The sequence below is a fragment of the Chlorocebus sabaeus genome, chromosome 13, assembly GCF_047675955.1.
Source record: "Chlorocebus sabaeus isolate Y175 chromosome 13, mChlSab1.0.hap1, whole genome shotgun sequence".
NCBI classification, from domain to species: domain Eukaryota; kingdom Metazoa; phylum Chordata; class Mammalia; order Primates; family Cercopithecidae; genus Chlorocebus; species Chlorocebus sabaeus.
Window position 1 is genome coordinate 11,544,274 of NC_132916.1, and position 18,177 is coordinate 11,562,450.

Consider the following 18,177-nt stretch of genomic DNA (forward strand, 5'->3'; position numbering starts at 1 on the left):
AAAGGAATGAGATCATGTCCTTTGCAGGGACATGAATGGAGCTGGAGGCCATTATCCTTAGTAAACTAATGCAGGAACAGAAAACCAAACACCGCATGTTCTCACTTAAAAGTGGGAGCTAAATGATGAGGACACATGGAGGGGAACGAGAGACACGGGCCTATCGGAGGGTGGAGAGTGGGAGGACGAAGAAGATCAGGAAAAATAACTAATGGATACTAGGCTTAGTAGCTGGCTAATGAAATAATCTGTATAACAAAAACCCATGACAAAAGTTTACCTGTATAAAAAACCTGGACATGTTCCTCTGAACCTAAAATGAAAGTTAAATGAAGGAAGGAAGGAAAGGGAAGGGAAGGAAAGGGAAGAAAGAAAGAAAGAAAAGAAAGAGAGAGAGAAAAAAAAAGAAAGAGAAAGAAAGAAAGAAAGAAAGAAAGAAAGAAAGAAAGAAAGAAAGAAAGAAAGAAAGAAAGAGGAAGGAAGAAAGAAAGAAAGAGAAGAAGAAAGAGAGAGAGAGAGAGAGAAAGAAAGAAAAAGAAAGAAAAGAAAGAAAGGAGGGAGGGAAGGAAGGAGAAGAAGGAAGGAGGGAAGGAAGGAAGAAAGGAAGGAAGGAAGGAAGGAAGGAAGGAAGGAAGGAAGGAAGGAAGGAAGGAAGGAAGGGAAGGAAGGAAGGAAGGAAGGAAGGAAGGAAGGAAGGAAGAGAAAGAAAAATATTCTGCTTTCTAAACCATTCATTCAACCCACCAAGCAATTCCCGAGCAGCAGCTGTGTTCTCACAAAAATGAGGATGATATGTAAGACCAGGTCCCCGTCCTCACAGAGCTCACCATGATCTGGCTCAGCAAACAAAACCAATACATGAAAACATGAGAGAAATCAATACTAAGCAGGTATTGGGGAAAATGAAGGTGTAAGGAGTCGGAGGAAGGGCAGGACACCACTGTGAATGATGAGCAAAAGGGCGCCAGAGAAGATGTGGTGGAAAGGAGCAGTGGGGATCCTAATATCTGAAATGCAGCCACTGGTGGGGGTGTGATGTGACTTTATAAGAAATGTCTGTACACCCACATTGACTTTCTTCGGGGGAAATGTCATAGCCTTTGTGGCAGGGAGGTGGCTGAGGCGAGAACCAGGGCTGGTCAGCAACAACACCCACATTGCAGGAGCCATCCCTCAGCCCTGACTCACAGCCTTCCCTGTTGTGGCTGGAATCCCAGGGGTGTCCCACGTGGACTGTGGCCAAACCCTTCCTGTGTGCCCTGCCCACAGCCACCTGCCGCCCCTTCTGCCCTCGGTGCTTGCTCCAGCCCCCGGTGCCACAGACTCCCTGCTGCTTCCACAGGCACACGGCTGGAGGGCAAGGCCTCCTCTCCATTTTCCAGAGCATTGCACCATCTCTGCCCCAAAGCAGGATCGCCTGGGCCTCAGGTCTCACAAAGCCCAGCCCCTCACAACTCCTCCAGCTTCTGCCCACAGTTGCCTCTCTGGAAAGGGTGCCAGAGCCTTCCCGTCCCCTGCCTCGGCCCCTCTCTGCCAGCTGCTCTGCCTAAGCCCCCTCTCTCTTCCAGCCACAAGACAAAGCCTCATCTCCACTTTGCACCAGAAATCACAATGTATCTTGTTCTTCTGTGTGGCCCAGTGTGGGAAATGGTTGTTCCTGGATCCTGTCCATGAATCTGACCTTGACAGCAGTTTGTGTATCCTGAAAGGGGCCAAAGTCAAAAGAGAGGAGGGTGAAGAATCAAAATCAAGGTTGCATTCAAAAGTCAAGTGCATAGAGAGAAGCTGCTCCAAGAATGACCACAAGCGGTCTAATCTACTTACAAAGTTCTGTGTCAAGAGATAAGTCCTGGCCTCTGGGTAGGAAAGTTTGGTAAAGCTGAAATTATGGGAAATTATGGTTTTGTTTCTATAAACTAGGAGTTTCCATTCCCTCATAAACATCCATTCTTAAAAAAAAATAAATAAATAACAATTACACCTACAAAATACCAGGCATCCTCCTAAGTCTGGGACTACAGAGAGAAAAACAACAGCCCCTGTCCTAGAAAAACTCAGCATGCTGTGTACTAGAGGAAGGTATATCCACATACAATTATAATTTAACCAGAAGTCTTCATGGGTACGTGTGTGTGTAAAATATGCCACAATTAGAGCCTCTCAGCACTCAGTTTTCACAGTCCTGGATATTTTAATTTTATACACAAGAATAAAGACAGTTAGGGGCCGCTAGAGGTGGGGCTACCACCCTGTAGGCTCCGATAAGAAAACATTCAAAGACTAACAAGAAACCAGAGGACCACACACAACATAAGCCGTTAATAACAGAATGTGGTGGCTGAGGAAGCTCCAGCCACGACTGAGAGGAAGGGATGCTTCTTAACCCTGATGCAACTTTCTTTAGTATTTAGGGGAAGGGAAAAAGTTACATAGAGTGCCAAGGAGTAGCTGCTGTAAACACCAAAGACAGAGGTCAGGAATCAGATCCGGGGTTACAAAGCACAACAGGAAAACCAGACACCCAGACAGAAAGACAGGCCTAGGGAGCAGGTCAGATGGGATGGTGTCTTGGTCACCTGGGGTGGCCATGACAAAGTGCCACAGACTGGGGAGCTTGAGCAACAGCAACAACAAAAAATCATCTTCTTTCCATTTTGAAAGCTGGAAATCCAAAATCAAGGCGTGGCAGGGTTGCTGTCTTCCGACGACCCCTCTCCTTGCCTTGCAGGCAGCCCTCCTCTGCCTGCGTCTTCCCTCCGTACATGTCTGTGTCCTACTCCCTTCTTACAAGGACTCCCGTCATCTTGGATTAGGACCCACCCTAATGACCTCATACTGACTTCATCGCCTATTTAAAGACCCCGTCTGCAAGTACAATCACTTTCTGAGGTACTGGGGGTGAGGACTTCAATATATATATTTGCAGGGGGGTTGGGGACACAATTTAGCTCATGGCAGATGGCAACCTTGATAGGCCTCTCTCCCTACTAAGCACGGGCCTTCCTTGGGGGAGAGCAAGAAGCTACCGGTGAGGATGAGGGAATTCACTCTCCAGCTGGGAAGGACCAGACAGCAGCATCTGACCTGTGAACCTCAGACCCCAGCAAGGCACAGAACTATGGCAAGGAATTCCGGATGCGCTATCCAGTTCCAAAAAGAACAATCCACAAGAACCCTCATCTGTCACAGAGGCTTGGCTGTTCCCAGACAAGGAGGTGGCTCCTCCCCAGTGCTGTAGGGCAGATGCCCCCAGGCTGATGGGGGGCGGATGGGCTGGAGGAAAGCAAGTCTCCTCGGGACTCCTGCAATGAGCGGGGTCAGCTCAGCAGCTGCATCACAAGTACTCGGGACCTGTGGAAACACAGACTGCTGGGCCACCGCTTGTCTAGGATTCCAGGGTCTGGGGCGAGGCCTGCCAGGGTGCATTGAGGACCTGGTGCTGACCTGGGAGTCCATAGGCCACACCTGGAGAAGCCCTGGCTCGAGGGAAGTCCCACACCCTGTTCTAGCATTGTGTTCTCATTCTCACTCCATCTTTCACCTGGTTGCAGTACATCTTCAGGAAACATTTTCAGGAGTGCTCAGGGCAGCCCCACCTTACAGTCCAGCGTGCAGCCTCTGCCCCTAGCCTCCACTTTGGAGGGTGATGCTTGGCCTCTCTCTGGCTTTACTTCTTCCCACCGGCTGAGGAATCTGGAAGGCCAAAGAGGTGTGCCCACCACAGATTATGTACCCCTCTGGTCCCCTTTTGACACCCAGGGCCCTGAAATTCCTGGCCACAGAGGCCTCAAGTCTGCTCTCAGGGTCCACGTGGGCCTCCTGCCAGGTATGTCTCTGGGGACTAATCAGGGCCGGACCTCCCACAATGGAAGGGGCAGTTTCCTCGGAGACACACGCAGTGGCCTGGGGAGGGATGAACACGGGAACGGCATTGCCATTCTGTTTAGAGAGGGCTGCTGGCGGGGCAGGGGCGGGGGAGGCATGGAGCCAGGCTGGGTACTGCTGTCAGGCGACAGTAAGAGCAGGACCCAGCTCGAGGCGATGCCACCTTGAGATGGTGTCACAGGTGGCTGGCATTCCCTGTGCTGGAGCAGAGCTTCCACCAGGGCCTTCAAGTAATCATGAAAAACGAGAGGATATATTTTACTTAAGAGTGTATTACCTTGATGTGTGATTTCTCAATACCACTTAAATAGAGGTATGTAGATTACTATTTGTTCTCTTTCCCCAGGGCCCAAAATGAATAGAATGAGCCACCTAAGAGAATGTTTCTGAACCCTTTGATATTTGAAAAAGTCTCTCTAGTGTCTTTACTTATGAAAACACCATGGCTGTATATACATAGCTCTTCACACAGAGCCTGAAAGCTCCTTAGACAAGCATTTCCCAAAATCACGCAGTCGGATCCAGGTCCCATAAATGCTCCAAGATAAAAGGGTTCGACAACCTTTTCTGGGGGGGGGGGGGGGGAAGGCAGTGTATCTACAGTTTGGTAAATAAAGCACTGTGACCAGAGTAAGACCCACCCTCTGCCTTCCTCCAGTGGCCACACTTACCTTACCGTGAAATCCAAAGAGAAATGGGTCTGTCCACGGTGTGTCCAGGAAAGCAGGAAGAAGGAAGGGGAAGCTGTATGCCGGATTGGAAGAGTGAATTCACGTATTTCTTTATTCGTGTTGCAAGATTTTCTTTCATTTTAAAACTACGTTGTTCAATTGATATTTAATAACTCAATGGTCAGTTGTAATTCTGGATGTTTCCTAAAACAAGAAGCCACCAGGCTGTGTTGGCACAGAGGGGCGACCTTGCAGGCACTCGCCACCCACCCTGACTTCACTGTAACTTTTTATAAGATGATCCCCGTGTGTGGGCAGCAGTCACCGAGGGCGCCCAGCGGCCGTGGTCGGACGATTGTGAGCGCAGGCTGCCAGGCCAAGCGCACAGGCCGGGTGGAGACGGTTGAACATGGTCCACAGCCACCACTTTGCAGCTCGAGGCCTCACCTTCATGTAGCCTGTTTGTAGTTTTCCGGGAGTGTTTCGCACAGCGCAGGATCCAGGCGTCCCAGCACCACCGGAGCACATCCGCCTCTGAGACGCGCGTGCGCACTCAGCTCCATGCCGGTTCCGGCCACCAAGCGCTGGTGTCCGGGAGGCCTCAGATGGGCCTGGGGCGAGCAGGGGGCTCTTCCCCTGAGGGAGTGGCCTCTGCGTCACTGTGCCCTGCCTTTTGGCTTGGACTGCAGTCCTGCCTCAGGAGTAAAGAGCTCTTCATTACCAAAGGGGCTGTTGGTTCCGTGGCGAGCACCGACAAGAGACAGCGGAACAGCCGGGCTGATGATGTCCAGTCTCTCTGGAAATTCCTGACGCTTTTACTGTGAAGATGAAATGACCGTAACAGCACGAAGATCGTGGGTCTGTGTGTCTGTGAAGAGAGTCCAGCTGCTGGGAGCTGATGAACAGTGAATGCCCTGCCCTGCTTGTGTTGTGCGTGGCCAGGCCCGCAGCTCACGTCCGAGAGGGCTCCTTGATGTGAATTGGCCGTGCCACAGCAGCAGTTCTGCAAGGAAGCTAGGAAGCTAGACTGTGCTTTTTGTTTAATCACCATTCACCAAACCGATTTGGAATCTTCTTTTTGGTACTAGCTGAAGAGGAATGCACACATGCGGTCTGTTGTGACACGTTCGTGATGGTGCCTAGTGTGGCTCCCAAGAGCACTACAAGCTCTCAGAAATGTTCTCCCAGGCCTTCAGAGGAGGGAGAGGTTCCTGGGGAAGGCAGGGAAGCCTGTTTCTGTCCTCACACCAGAGAAAGAAACCTAGGAGACAACCGAGACAAGAAATTCCCAATTTAAGTCCTTTTTTCTTTATGGGGAGGGGCATTTGGAATGGTAGCCTCGCTTCCTTCCCATGGCTGCATCTATATCTTTTCCTCCTGTTTTCTAACGTGTCACTGAGACAGGAAATAAAGCAGAAAGGGACTTGTGAACCTCTGTCTCTCAGACGGGGCCCTCTCGGCAGGAGGATCACAGGGAGTGAATGAGAAGGAGAACATCCCACAATGGTCCTGGTGAGGACGGTCTCCACATCCATGATCCCGTGGTTCCTAGTCCCCTGGTTCCAGGGATGTTTCTGGACTGACTGTGCTTCCCAGGAGCCAGCTGAGGGAGCAGGGCGTGCTCTCAGATGCCCGTGGGTGTGATAAGTGGGTACAAGCAGACTCTTCCCAGGCAGCAGGTGCCAGGCAGGTGCAGGTGGGTGATCGGCCGCTGCTGCAGCTCACCCCATGGGTCCCAGGCCAGAAGGTGCTCCCTCAGAGCCGGTGCCTTCCTGCAGCTCAGAAGAAAAAGGGTCAGGTAAGCCCCAGAGAGAGCCAGCCACACCACTCCACACACCTGTCTCAGCCACAGCCATGAAACTAAAGATGTATTTTAATTTAGTGACAGCTTTTTGTTACAGATGTTTAAAGATTATGAAGAATAAATTGTGAGGAAAATTTTTTTTTACTCTTTCACCATTTGTTGTGGAGAGAAATAGGTAAGTGCAGGGAGTTTGTGATAAAACAGCACCTGGAGGTTCTTCAGAAGTGAATCTCATGGCCGGCACGGTGGCTCACACCTGTAATCCAAACACTTTGGGAGGCCAAGGCAGGCAGATCACCTAAGGTCAGGAGTTCAAGATGAGCGCAACCAACATGGGGAAACCCTGTCTCTACTAAAAATAAAAAAATTACCCAGGCATGGTGGTGGGCACCTGTAATCCCAGCTACTCAGGAGGCTGAGGCAGGAGAATTGCTTGAACCCAGGAGGTGGAGGTTGCAGTGAGCCGAGATCGCGCCACTGCACTCCAGCCTGGGTGACAGCAAGACTCCATCTAAAAAAAAAAAAAAAAAAGAAGAAGAAGAAGAAGTGAATCTGATGTTTGCACTCCACTTTTGAACCATTCGCTCTCACTGCTGTCACCATAAAGACGTGGTGTTGCTGATGCAGGTTCTGGTGGCTGGTTAAGTTTTGATCATCACCTGGCCTCCTGAGATCTCGCTGCCTTCTTAGGAAAGGTGACTGGCTTCTGTGTGGGAAGCTATTGTTTAACATGCAATGATTCCGTCCTGCCTGCCACTGTGCACCGTCCCATGTATTGAATTTTGACCTTTTCTTTTTAAGTTTCTGTGCTTATCTCTTCTTAGTGCTTACTTTTGCCAGTTACAATAATATTACCAAAATAATACACATATAGCTTTGGCAAAAAAAAAAAAAAAAAAAAAAAAAAAAAAGAAAACATGAGCAGAATAAGACAATTCCTTGGGACACAGTTTGGACCCTGACCAAATGCCTTTCTGTAGGCAGAAAGGCTGTCTGCCAGTGGGAGAGACACTCAAGAGTGGCTGTTAAGTTGGAAAAGAAGGTCATGCCGCCTGACCTGGCCCCAGCCTTGCAAGGACACAGGAGCCACACTGCTTGCATCATCCGAGCCTTGCTCCAGAAGGCCTGGCCACTCTCTTCCTAGGGGTGATTCAGGGACTTAATCTTGGACCAGACCCCCCTCCACACCTGCCCAGCTCCAGACCCATCTCTTGGATTGAGGGCATCTGTGCTAGACCCAGTGGGTCACTCTGGCAGCTTCATCTGAGCCAAAGATGTGGGTCCTCCATGGCTGTGTGACTTGCCTGTAAGGAAAGCAGTGTTTTACTCAGAGGAGAAGGAAAATCATCTTGCCTGGTCTCAGTGCTACATTACCACTCAGCAATTTGAGGAAATCCTCCAGTTTTCCTATACGAGGAAACACACTGCATTGAAAAAACGAAAAAAAAGAGTTGGTTAAACTGAGCCCCCAATATCTGTGACTATGCTCGTGGTGCTGCTGCCTGGAACACAGATGTTGAGTGCGGAACCTCGTGGCCATCTGAGCAGCGCTGACTGTCCATCTCATGCTGGGCAGGGACCCTGGGCAGGTGGACATAAGACCAGTATTGATTGGCCAGGGCCACAGGGGCTGAGTGTCTTCCAGTCTGCCTGGGACAGCGAAAGCAGCTGTACAGACCAGCGACAGTGGGAGGGCTTGCTGGGATGGATGGGGACAGCAGACAGCTTGTGTCCTATTCAACTACCCCGCTGTACTTGGCCTCCTGACCTGTCATCAGGAGCAATAACACTGGCCCAGAGCAGCTTCCCACATGACCACAGAACCAGGGGTCTGCCCTGTCCTAGGTTAGGTCATCATGGTTTAGAATAAAACAATGAGGTACATTTATTATGGGCATTGAAGGCTTAAGGTTTTCCTTAATTTCCTAATTTTTAGTCAACAATTATTAGCCTTCATTATGTGTGCGAAGAGGAATTTGAAGGCAAGGGAAATGTAAGAAAAATATTGCCATTCAGAAGAGAGTTTTAATGATATTTCTTTCTTCTTATGTATTTTATGATATTCACTTTTAACCACATTTCATCCAAAAAGTTGATGCAGCTTTAACATGAATGTTACATTTTACTTACAAGGAATGATTACTTGTGTTCTCTTTGTAAAGAAAAGACAATATTGTATTTTTATTAAATACTGTACAGATGTTCTCTACATTTTTGAATCGTTATATGGATTATGGATATATTGCTTAACAAATTTTTTTTGGAACAAAATAAAAAGAGGCCACATTTGTGCTCTGGAATGTTCTTCCCTGTTTGGCAATGGTTCCCTCTTAGTACTAATTTTTGGTGGTGCTATTAATTTTCATAATTTTCTGCATCACCATCAGTATTTCCATGGCACTGAGGGAAGACCACGTCGGGCTGATTGTCAGATGCCACTTTCCTGCTATTCACCTAAACAGTCCTTCATTTAAATGTCTGCAATAGAACCATGAATAGAAAAATCATTAAAGAAGAAATACATCTTTTTAACAAACATTTGTATAATGTTCAATCTTACAATAATGTTTATAGAAGCAAGTTATAAGATAAAAATTTTCCCCCTATCAAATTAATAAACATTTTTAAATATGAGCACCCCCTCTGCTGGTGAGCACAGGGGAAGTGGGCACGCTTAAACAACACTAGATGGGGAATGAATTGGTGCAATCCTTTTGCAGTGGTAACGTGAATAAATAGGTTTAAAATCATCAGAAGCTTTAGTACAGAAATACACTTGTTCTAAGCTAATAATCCTAAATATTATAAAAGTACATACAAACATTTATTATGACATTGTTTATGATTGTTAAAAATATGAAAGCGTCTAATTCCTTAAAATTATGTGGGCAGATTGAATTACAGTGCATCTATAACATTAAATAACACATAATAACAAAAACCATAAAAAACTTGTGATGAACATGGAAATGTGTATGCTATTTTATCTTAACTGGAAGGAAACAAAATTGTGTCTTTAAAAGAATCACAACTATGTAAAAATGCATTGAAAAGAATCAGACAAGTAATATACCAATATATGACCAGCATTTATGTATCTGCCTCTATTTTTCTACATTTTTTAAATTTTCTCTACTAATCATAGTTAATTTTTATAATGTAAGTATAAAACATTCTATTTAATATAAATAAATTATGTAGCAAATTATACTTTTGATAATATAGATAAGTATCTGTTTACTTTCTATAATAGTGTCTACTCAAAGTGATAATACCAAAAACTAATTTTAGAGTCAAAAATAAAAATAAGACAACAGATAAGACTACCCCTTTGAGAAACATGGAATGGAAGAAACAACTTCAAAAACATAATTTTAATGTAATTGTGAATGTCCTGCATACTGAGGAGTGGGCTGAGGAGAGGAGATTCCCTTGCTATTATTACCAAACTCTACATGTTTGTAAAAAAATAATTAACCACCCTCTGAGTAAATGCCATCTGTAGGTTATGCCATTTCCTGTTTAAATGCACAAAGAAAGGTTTTTATTTTGTTTTGTCTTCTAGAACTTCTTTAGCAGAAGACTAATTATATGAACTACATACATTAGGAAGTTTTTAGTCAAATATTGTAGAAATCAGCCTGATATCGCTTGGCTGTGTCCCCATCCAGATCTCATCTTAAACTGTAGCTCCACAATTCCCACATGTTGTGTGAGGGAGCCTGTGGGAGGTAACTGAATCATGGCAGTGGTCTTTCCTGTGTTATTCTCATGATAGTGAATAAGTCTCATGAGATCTGATGGTTTTATAAAGGGAGTTTCCCTGCACAAGCTCTCTTCTCTTGCCTGCTGCCATGTGAGACCTGCCTTTCACTTTCCGCCATGATTGTGAGGCCTCCCCAGCCACGTGGAACTGTGAGACCATTAAACCTCTTTCTTTTGTAAATTGCCCAGTCTTGGGTATGTCTTTATCAGCAGCATGAAAACAGCCCTAACTGCTTCCTGTACAATGGATTGATTTTAGGATTCGACAAGAAGATTCTGGAAAGAGTCACAATGACCAAATTAGAAAACAACTGGACCCCCAGGAGGTGGCACTGCCAAGAGGGCCCCTCCATCCCCTCCTGCTCTGCTCCTTCTTCTTGCAAACTGCTCTTCCCTCCCCAAGAACACATGGGTGGCAAACGGTCACCTGAAGGATCGCCAACTTTTCTTCTCACAATCTTAACACTTAAGAGATGGTTTCGTCTCTTCATTCCACTTGCAAAATTCCCAGAAAACAGCTCTATCCTAATTTGGGTCTGGTGGTTATTCCTGAACCAAGGACTTACCGTGGCCAGAAGCAGTGTGGAGACGTCCCTGGCCCAGGAAGAGCCACTCATCCACCTCTAAACCAAACAAATATGGCCAGAGGCAGCACCACGTCCTAACACAGCTTCCCCACAACCATGAGGATGGCAGTGAGAAAGCACTGGAGATGCTGTAACAGAGCAGACCACTCACACAGGCCATCCCACTAGAGGCTGCCTTTATTTCAGTTTACCTTACCTTTCAGTTAATAAATGTGTAAATATCTCAGCACAGAAAAATCTGAAATAGAGACAATTTAACTTGCAGAACTGAGAATCTGTGCCAAACTAACTTCAGCTTTTCTTTTCCTGCACTGAGATCATTCTTCTCCTTCCACATTATTTAGAGAGAGTTAGAGGCCGGGTGCGGTGGCTCATGTCTATAATCCCAGCACTTTGGGAGACCAAGACAGGCAGATCACCTGAGATCAGGAGTTTGAGAGCAGCCTGGCCAACATGGCAAAACCCCACCTCTACTAAAAATACAAAAATTAGCCGGGCATGGTGGCATGTACCTGTAATCCCAGCTACTCGGGAGGCCGAGGCAGGAGAATCACTTGAGCCTGGGAGGCAGAGGTTGCAGTGAGCCGAGATCATGCCACTGCACTCCAGCCTGGGCAACAGAGCAAGACTCTGTCTCAAAATAAATTAATTAATTAATTAATTAATAATAATAAAGAAGGTTAAAGATAAAGATATGATTTCCTTAACATGCAGCCTTAAGAAGGGAACTTCAGTTTTGAATTTTTAACAGATGCTTCTGTATTTGGAAACCACTATTATAAGCTTCAGTCTGTACAAAGGTCAATAGAGAAAGTCATTCTACTCCCACTAGATGTCTGTTGCGTATGTGTAGCACCCAGACAAACTAAAGGCATCCATTAATAGAATATGCACCTGGATATGGAATGCCAGCTGTATACCAAAGGCCAAGGATGAATGCAGTAGCAAAGACTATATTTTAATGTGCTGGCAAACTATAAGAGCTCAAACAGACTGAGCATGGTGGCTCACGCCTGTAATCCCAGCACTTTGGGAGGCCGAGGTGGGTGGATCACCAGAGGTCAGGAGTTGAAGACCAGCCTGACCAACATGGTGAAACCTCATCTCTACTAAAAAAAAAAAAAAAATACAAATTAGCCGGGCATGGTAGCACATGCCTGTAATCCCAGCTACTTGGGAGGCTGAGCCAGGAGAATCACCTGGACCCCGGACGTGGAGTTTGCAGTGAGCCAAGATCACACTATTGCACCCCAGCCTGGGTCACAAGAGTAAAACTCCATCAAAAAAAAAGCTCAAACAAAATCTGACTACTTCCAGACCTTGAAGAAATTATTGATTTTGAGTCTTTATTTATTTAGGAAACGAGCAGTATAGACCAGATTAATTTTCAAGTTGCAGCTAAGTCTCAAATTTGGAAGGCTCTTCTCAAAGACTAACACTGTTGCTGATAGAAAATTCTTAAAGAATACATATTTTCTCTTGATTACCGGTTAGAATGGATTCAGTCCAATATCTGATCTTCATTAAGAAAAACCTTGAAACTGTCAATGGGCTTTAAGTTCCCAGGAGAAGGCAAGTCATTTATTTGAACTTCTCTTCCCTCTTAAAAGGTTTCTCTTAGCAGGGGTGAGGAGCGGAGCACTCTGCCTTCCAGAGAAGGATTGCAGCACAACCACCTGTGCAGGCTATAAAAAGCCGCTGCGCTCCGTGTGGGGGAAGAGAGCCCAGCTTTCCAATCACTTCTCCACATTGTGCCCCTGGGTAAGCATCCAACCTGTGACCAAAGCCTCTGCAAAGAGAGGTGGGTGCTTGACTGAGCTGTTTTGCTCAAGGATAACTCTACAAGTCACATTTGCTGAAAATAGACCCTTGTGGCATGAATTTCCTAAGAACTCAGCAGATCAGTCCAAGTTGAAGATGAGAGAGAGAGAAGGAAAGAGAACTTGCTACTTTCTAGTTATTTGGCAGAGAGAGAGAGTGCCAGTGAGTGAGCGCAGGCGCACGTGTCTTGTGCTTGGAATAGCCCGTCTCAGGGCACCTCTGTCTGGAGGGGCCCTCGTGTGTCCTGACTGCTCTGGTCCACTGTGATCCTGAGACTCTAAGCTCAGTTCCTGGCCCTCTTGGAGTGGCACCACCATGCCTTATCCCCAGCCTCCCAGAGCACCCGAGGGGGAAAGCTATGGTGTCCATGCTACAAAGCACAGGGGAAGTAGGGAGATTTCAGTCTGAAGTAGATTGAGCCTTCACAATATGAGTGAGATAGCGTATAGCAAATCTCCATCTCAAAGGGGACAAAAATAGTCTTAACTTAAAGACCGTTATTCAATAAAAAGTATATTGATTGAACCAATTTTAATTTATATGGAGGCCTAGAAGAATATGTTTATATGAATATCTGGAAAGAGCTGCATTGAAATGCTGACAGTGATTAGCTTCGATGTAGAAATGTTTGTAGATTTTTTCTTTTTGTCTATCTATTGTATATTTTCAACATATAGTTTTTTTAAGTTCTTAAAGAAATTTTCTTTAGAAATCTCAAACTGAAGGAATAACAGGAGGAAGGGACATGTGTTGAGCCTGGGAGTTGAGATCTTGTGTTCTAAGCATGAATTTAAACCTTTCTTCCATATGTTTGTGTCCTCTACTTTTCTGGCTTGGTGTCACATCTTCTAAGTGCTGGCAGTAAATCATACAGGATAGTATCATAAAGTGTTCTCAAAGTAATTTTATAGTTTCATTAGAAAGAAACATTGGTATAGAAGAAAAATAACAAGTCTTCATATTTTCAGGAATATAAGGATCCAAATTTAGTTTAGAATCAAGAACAATCACAAGTCAGTATGCAAGAGTAATGGTCCAGACAATGCTTATTGATGTTAAATTAATTATAATTTGTTAATTCATTTACAAATGATGGTAAATTGAAATCGTCAGTATTTGTTGATGTTAAATGAATTCAACACTTGTCAAATGAAATGAAACTTCAATTTCTTTAAGGGGTGGACTTCTTTCTTTATAAGATCCCTGTAGTGTGTTCTCTGTCTTGGAGCAAAGGAGGAGGAGGAAGGATGAGAGGGTTACATTTAAACCACACAGCCAAACTTCAAGGGGCAGCAGCAACCTCTGGTGCATGCCCAAATTCAGAGCAGGAATTGTTGCAGAAAACCAAATTGCTCTTCAAGACTTAAGAAGGGGAAGTGTCTGTGTAACCAGTAGGAATAGCAAAAGCCTACCACTCACTTAAAACAGGCCCACTGAGATGCTCCTGTCTCATATCCTGCACTCTTAGAAATAGAAGTTTCATGAGTTGCTTTTTTTTTTTTAATTGCATTTAGCAACTTCCCTGTCATTCAGACACGTATTCATGCCACAAGCACTGGTCAGATGTGCGCTGCATGTGGGACACAGAGCTGAGCTTATGAAAGAGCTCATGGCCAGTGAGAAACCAATGTAGAATCGAAGCCAGTGCAGTGTGATCTGCACTAACGTGGAGGGCAAAGTTGCCAGGGGAGCACCGAGAAGGAGGCATCCCCACTGGGGAAACAGGAAAGTTTCTAGAAGAGAAACACTGGGCCAGGTCTTCTATTCAGAGAAGAGTATTGCAAGCAGGGGAACATCTTGACACAGACCTGGGGTCACAAAACAAAGGAGGTTCCAGGACAAAAGGCCTGTGCTCCCCTGTGAACTGCTGGGAACCTATGGCATAGGTGATGATAAGCCACTCCTCCACAGGAAGGCGACATGATCGGATTTGTGCTTTAAAGTGAAAATCTGCCTGCCATTGAGAGCGTGGGGTGGAGGAAGTAGGGAGCTTGCTGTTTTGCAGTAAACCATAAAGGAGAGATGAGGGCCTGGGTGGTAGCCAAGAGAACTGGGAGCTTGTGAGATACTTCGGATGAAGAAATTAACAAGGCTTGCTCTCAGATTAGACACAGTAGGTGAGAGAAATGGGTCACTTTACATGAACAAGCTTTTTTTGAAAAAGTAGATAAATTGCTTAGTGACTAACAACTACTTTGCAAAAAATTGTGCAAAATAAATCATTTGTTAGAGTTCACCATTGTTAATCTTATAAAAGCAAGAGTAGTGGTATGGTTTGGCCATGTCCCCACCCAAATCTCATCTTGGATTTTAGTTCCCATAATCCCCACATGTTATGGGAGGGACCTGCCAGGGGGTAAATTAATTATGGGGGCCGTTGCCTCCATGCTGTTCTCCTGATAGTGAGTGAGTTCTCACGAGATCTGAGGGTTATATTCTGGGTTTTTCCCCCACTTTACTCTGCACTTCTCCTTGCTTCCACCATGTGAAGAAGGACGTGTTTGCTTCCCCTTCCACCATGATTGTAAGTTTCCTGAGGCCTGCCCAGCCCCTGTGGGACTGTGATTCCATTAAAGCTCTGTACTTTATAATTTACCCAGTCGGGAAGTTCTTCATAGCAGCAAGAGAGCAGAGAAATACAAGTTGTATATGGCCTGTGATATCAGGGGCAATTCAGTTCAGACTGGCTTCTTTGAAACCATCCCTCAGAAATGGGTGAAATACCTGCCCTGAGCATCTCAGAAAAATCTCAGGTCCCTGACTTACTGAGCTAGAGGTTGAAGTCACCTGCTCTCCCAGCTCCTCTGAAGGAAACCAACTTGCATTTCCTAGATTTGGAATTAAAATTTCAGGCAGAAGAAAAAGCAACCTAAATTTTTGCTTTTCCTTCAGTTTCTTTAAACAATTTCAAAACTAAGGACAATGACCTAAAATTGCTACAGTATCAGATTTTGGAAGAGAAGATACAGCTAAAGGACACAAGGGAGTGGTCTAGGTTGCAGTTAGGGAGTTCATTTAACCTTCAGTCTTGGCCTCATGGTCTGTCCCAAGGTGGGTATCCTCCTTCCTCTTTTACCTCTAGATATCAGGGGTGAGATCCTTGCCCTGTCTTGCAATATCTTTGTCATTTTAAATGTTTATCTCTGGCCTTTCCCTTCGTAGTTAAGTTTCTTATCATGCACAGCCTATAATGCTTATAATAACAAAAAGGCCACAGCGACCACAAGGAGAGCCACTGGAGGGCCACCAGGGAGCGTGGGTTTCCCGGGACATGGCCTCTTCAGCACCTGATGGGCTTGGGGAGGAGATGAGAAGCAGCACAGAGAGGAAGAGAACTGGCAGGGGCCATGAGAACTGACAATGCCCCTGTCCCCAGTGCCACCCCGGTCTCTGCTAACGCCCAAACTCAGAATTACCCCGTAATGAGTTCTTTCCTTTTTAATCCTGATGAATTAAAAATAAGGCTTATTCCAGGGATCTAGAAGCAGGCAGAGACTCCTGGAGAAGGAGGAAATAATCTTCTTTTCCAAGGGTGGCTCGGAGATGTTTTTGGTCATTTATCACTTGGGTAAAGAGTGGGGATGGGACTGTTCTAGACTCCTCTGTGAGGTCTGTCTCCCCTCAGGGAGACACAGGCAAATGGAAACACAGGGAGATGGAAAATTGGTGTCTCCCCCAGCCTGTCCCAGCGGCAGCAATCTGAAAGATTAGGATAGTGCTTTACTCCCTTGGGAAGCCAAAGAGACAATGGGAGGAAGAGTTCCATGGGCTGGTGGTTGTCCAAGACCAGGTCTGTTGCCAAAGAATGGAATGATCTTGGCATGACATCAACAGGGAGAGTCCCTGAGCAGGAGTCAATTTCCTCTTGGTAGCGGGGCCCCTCCTCATTATTGCTAATCACTCTGGGTCACACTATGACCTGCCCCTTGTTCTTTGTAACTCATTGAACCCGCCATCCCTACACCAAGTCAGGGCCACATGCAATGCTTGATTCTGTTTCCTGCTTGGCCTCTGGGGCACCATCCCACCAGGGACTGATATCAGCAATGCCTTTCCCCTGTTGTGTAGCCACCCAGCCTCAATGCAGGAGCTGGCTAGCTCGTGGCATTGAGTATGTAGTCATTTGCGTAACAGAGAGGCAGTCGCCGGTGACACCCTGACTTAGCAAACCCATCTTCACCTCTGACGTTTTGGGGCCTCCCCACACACAGTAACCATCCCTCACAATTGGGTGAAATATCAAGTCACCTGCTCTCCCAACTCCTCTGAAGGAAACCGACTTGCATTTCCTAGATTTGGAATTATCTGCTCACACCGGAGGTTCAGCCTGGGTTCTCAGGCCAAAACTCTTGCTTCATAGAAACGGCTAACCGAGCCTGAGAACTGCAGCCTTGCCCTCAGAATCACTCCTTCCTGTGTCCTCAACCCATGGAACTGTTTTTGTTAAAATGTGTTTACATTATAAAAGTGTCGCTCCTGTGGAAACTTTATTTCCACTGGGGCACAGAATTATGATATAATTTAAAGTAGAACATATTTCTTTTGTTAGTTGTAAGAAATTTACTCAAAAGCAGTCTCTGCCTAACAGACAAATATGGGGAACATGAAACTGAAACAGGAGAGTTCCCCAATTCCCTGTGCAGGACGTGCAACAGGGGTGTGGCTCGCCTACAGCTCAAACCCCTAGGGGGAGCATGCAGATGGGCAGATGCAGAAGCCAGGGAAAGCCCTTTTGGGCTCTGGCCCCATGGCAGCATCTAGGGATGGGTGTCTGTGACTCCCCAAGCCCAAGTGGGTGTGTGTTACACAGCTCTTTCAGATTTGCCATCTGGGCTTGTGTGCTAATCAGCTCAATGGACCCTCTGCCTTATCGCAAGGGCAGGGGACCAGTGTGACAACCTTCTGTATCCCGAGCTCTTGCCAGTGTCCTGAAAGAATCAAATCACATATAGGCTCAAAGGACAAATGAAAGGTTTTACTGAGTGGTAGAGGTGGCTCTCAGGGAGCTGGATGGAGAGCCAGAACAGGGGATGCAGTGGAAAGGTGGTCTTCCCCTGGAGTCGGGCCGCCCAGTGGCCAGACTTTTCTAACTGCCCCCGGCCGAACTCCCCTTGGCATTCAGACATGCCTCCTCTTCTCTCTCTCTCTGCTGCGTTGTTCCACCGTTACTGATCTGCTGGCCCGCTGGTCCACTGGTCTGCTAATCCCAACATTTGGCTGCTTGTGTGCGTGCCCAGTGAGGTCTCGGGTTTATATGGGGGCAAGATGGGGGTCGTGGCAGGCCAAAAGGCAACTTTCGGGGCACGAAAACAGAAATGGCTGTCCTCATTTAGGGCCGTGGGTCTTTAGGCTTGAGGTTGGGCCTTTGTCGGGAACCACCCTCTTCTACCCAGTATTTTCCTGTCTCCTGTCCATATCAAAATGAGAGGCAATCTGAAAGAAAACAGAATGAATTGATTCCTTCCATGAGCTTTTTAAAAAGATGAACCGACCACTCAGAGTCTTCATAAAATGTCTTACAATCATTAATAATATCTAGTACACAGCCCTCGTGAAGTGACAGGCAGCTATCTAAGCACTCTACCTAGAGTAACGTGTGTAATACTCTATCAACCAACCCAACTGGGTAATAAGAACTATTATT

At 46.1% G+C, this 18,177-nt stretch overlaps 1 protein-coding gene across 1 annotated transcript in view; it reads right to left on the reverse strand.

The window, feature by feature from the left end:
- Positions 1-5,104, reverse strand: part of FNDC1 (fibronectin type III domain containing 1) — a 144,623-nt gene extending 139,519 nt beyond the window's left edge. The window contains exon 1 of the mRNA XM_038001172.2: positions 4,557-5,104. The gene's annotated coding sequence lies outside the window, so the exon portion shown is untranslated. The remainder of the gene's footprint in view (positions 1-4,556) is intronic.
- Positions 5,105-18,177: the final 13,073 nt, after the last annotated feature.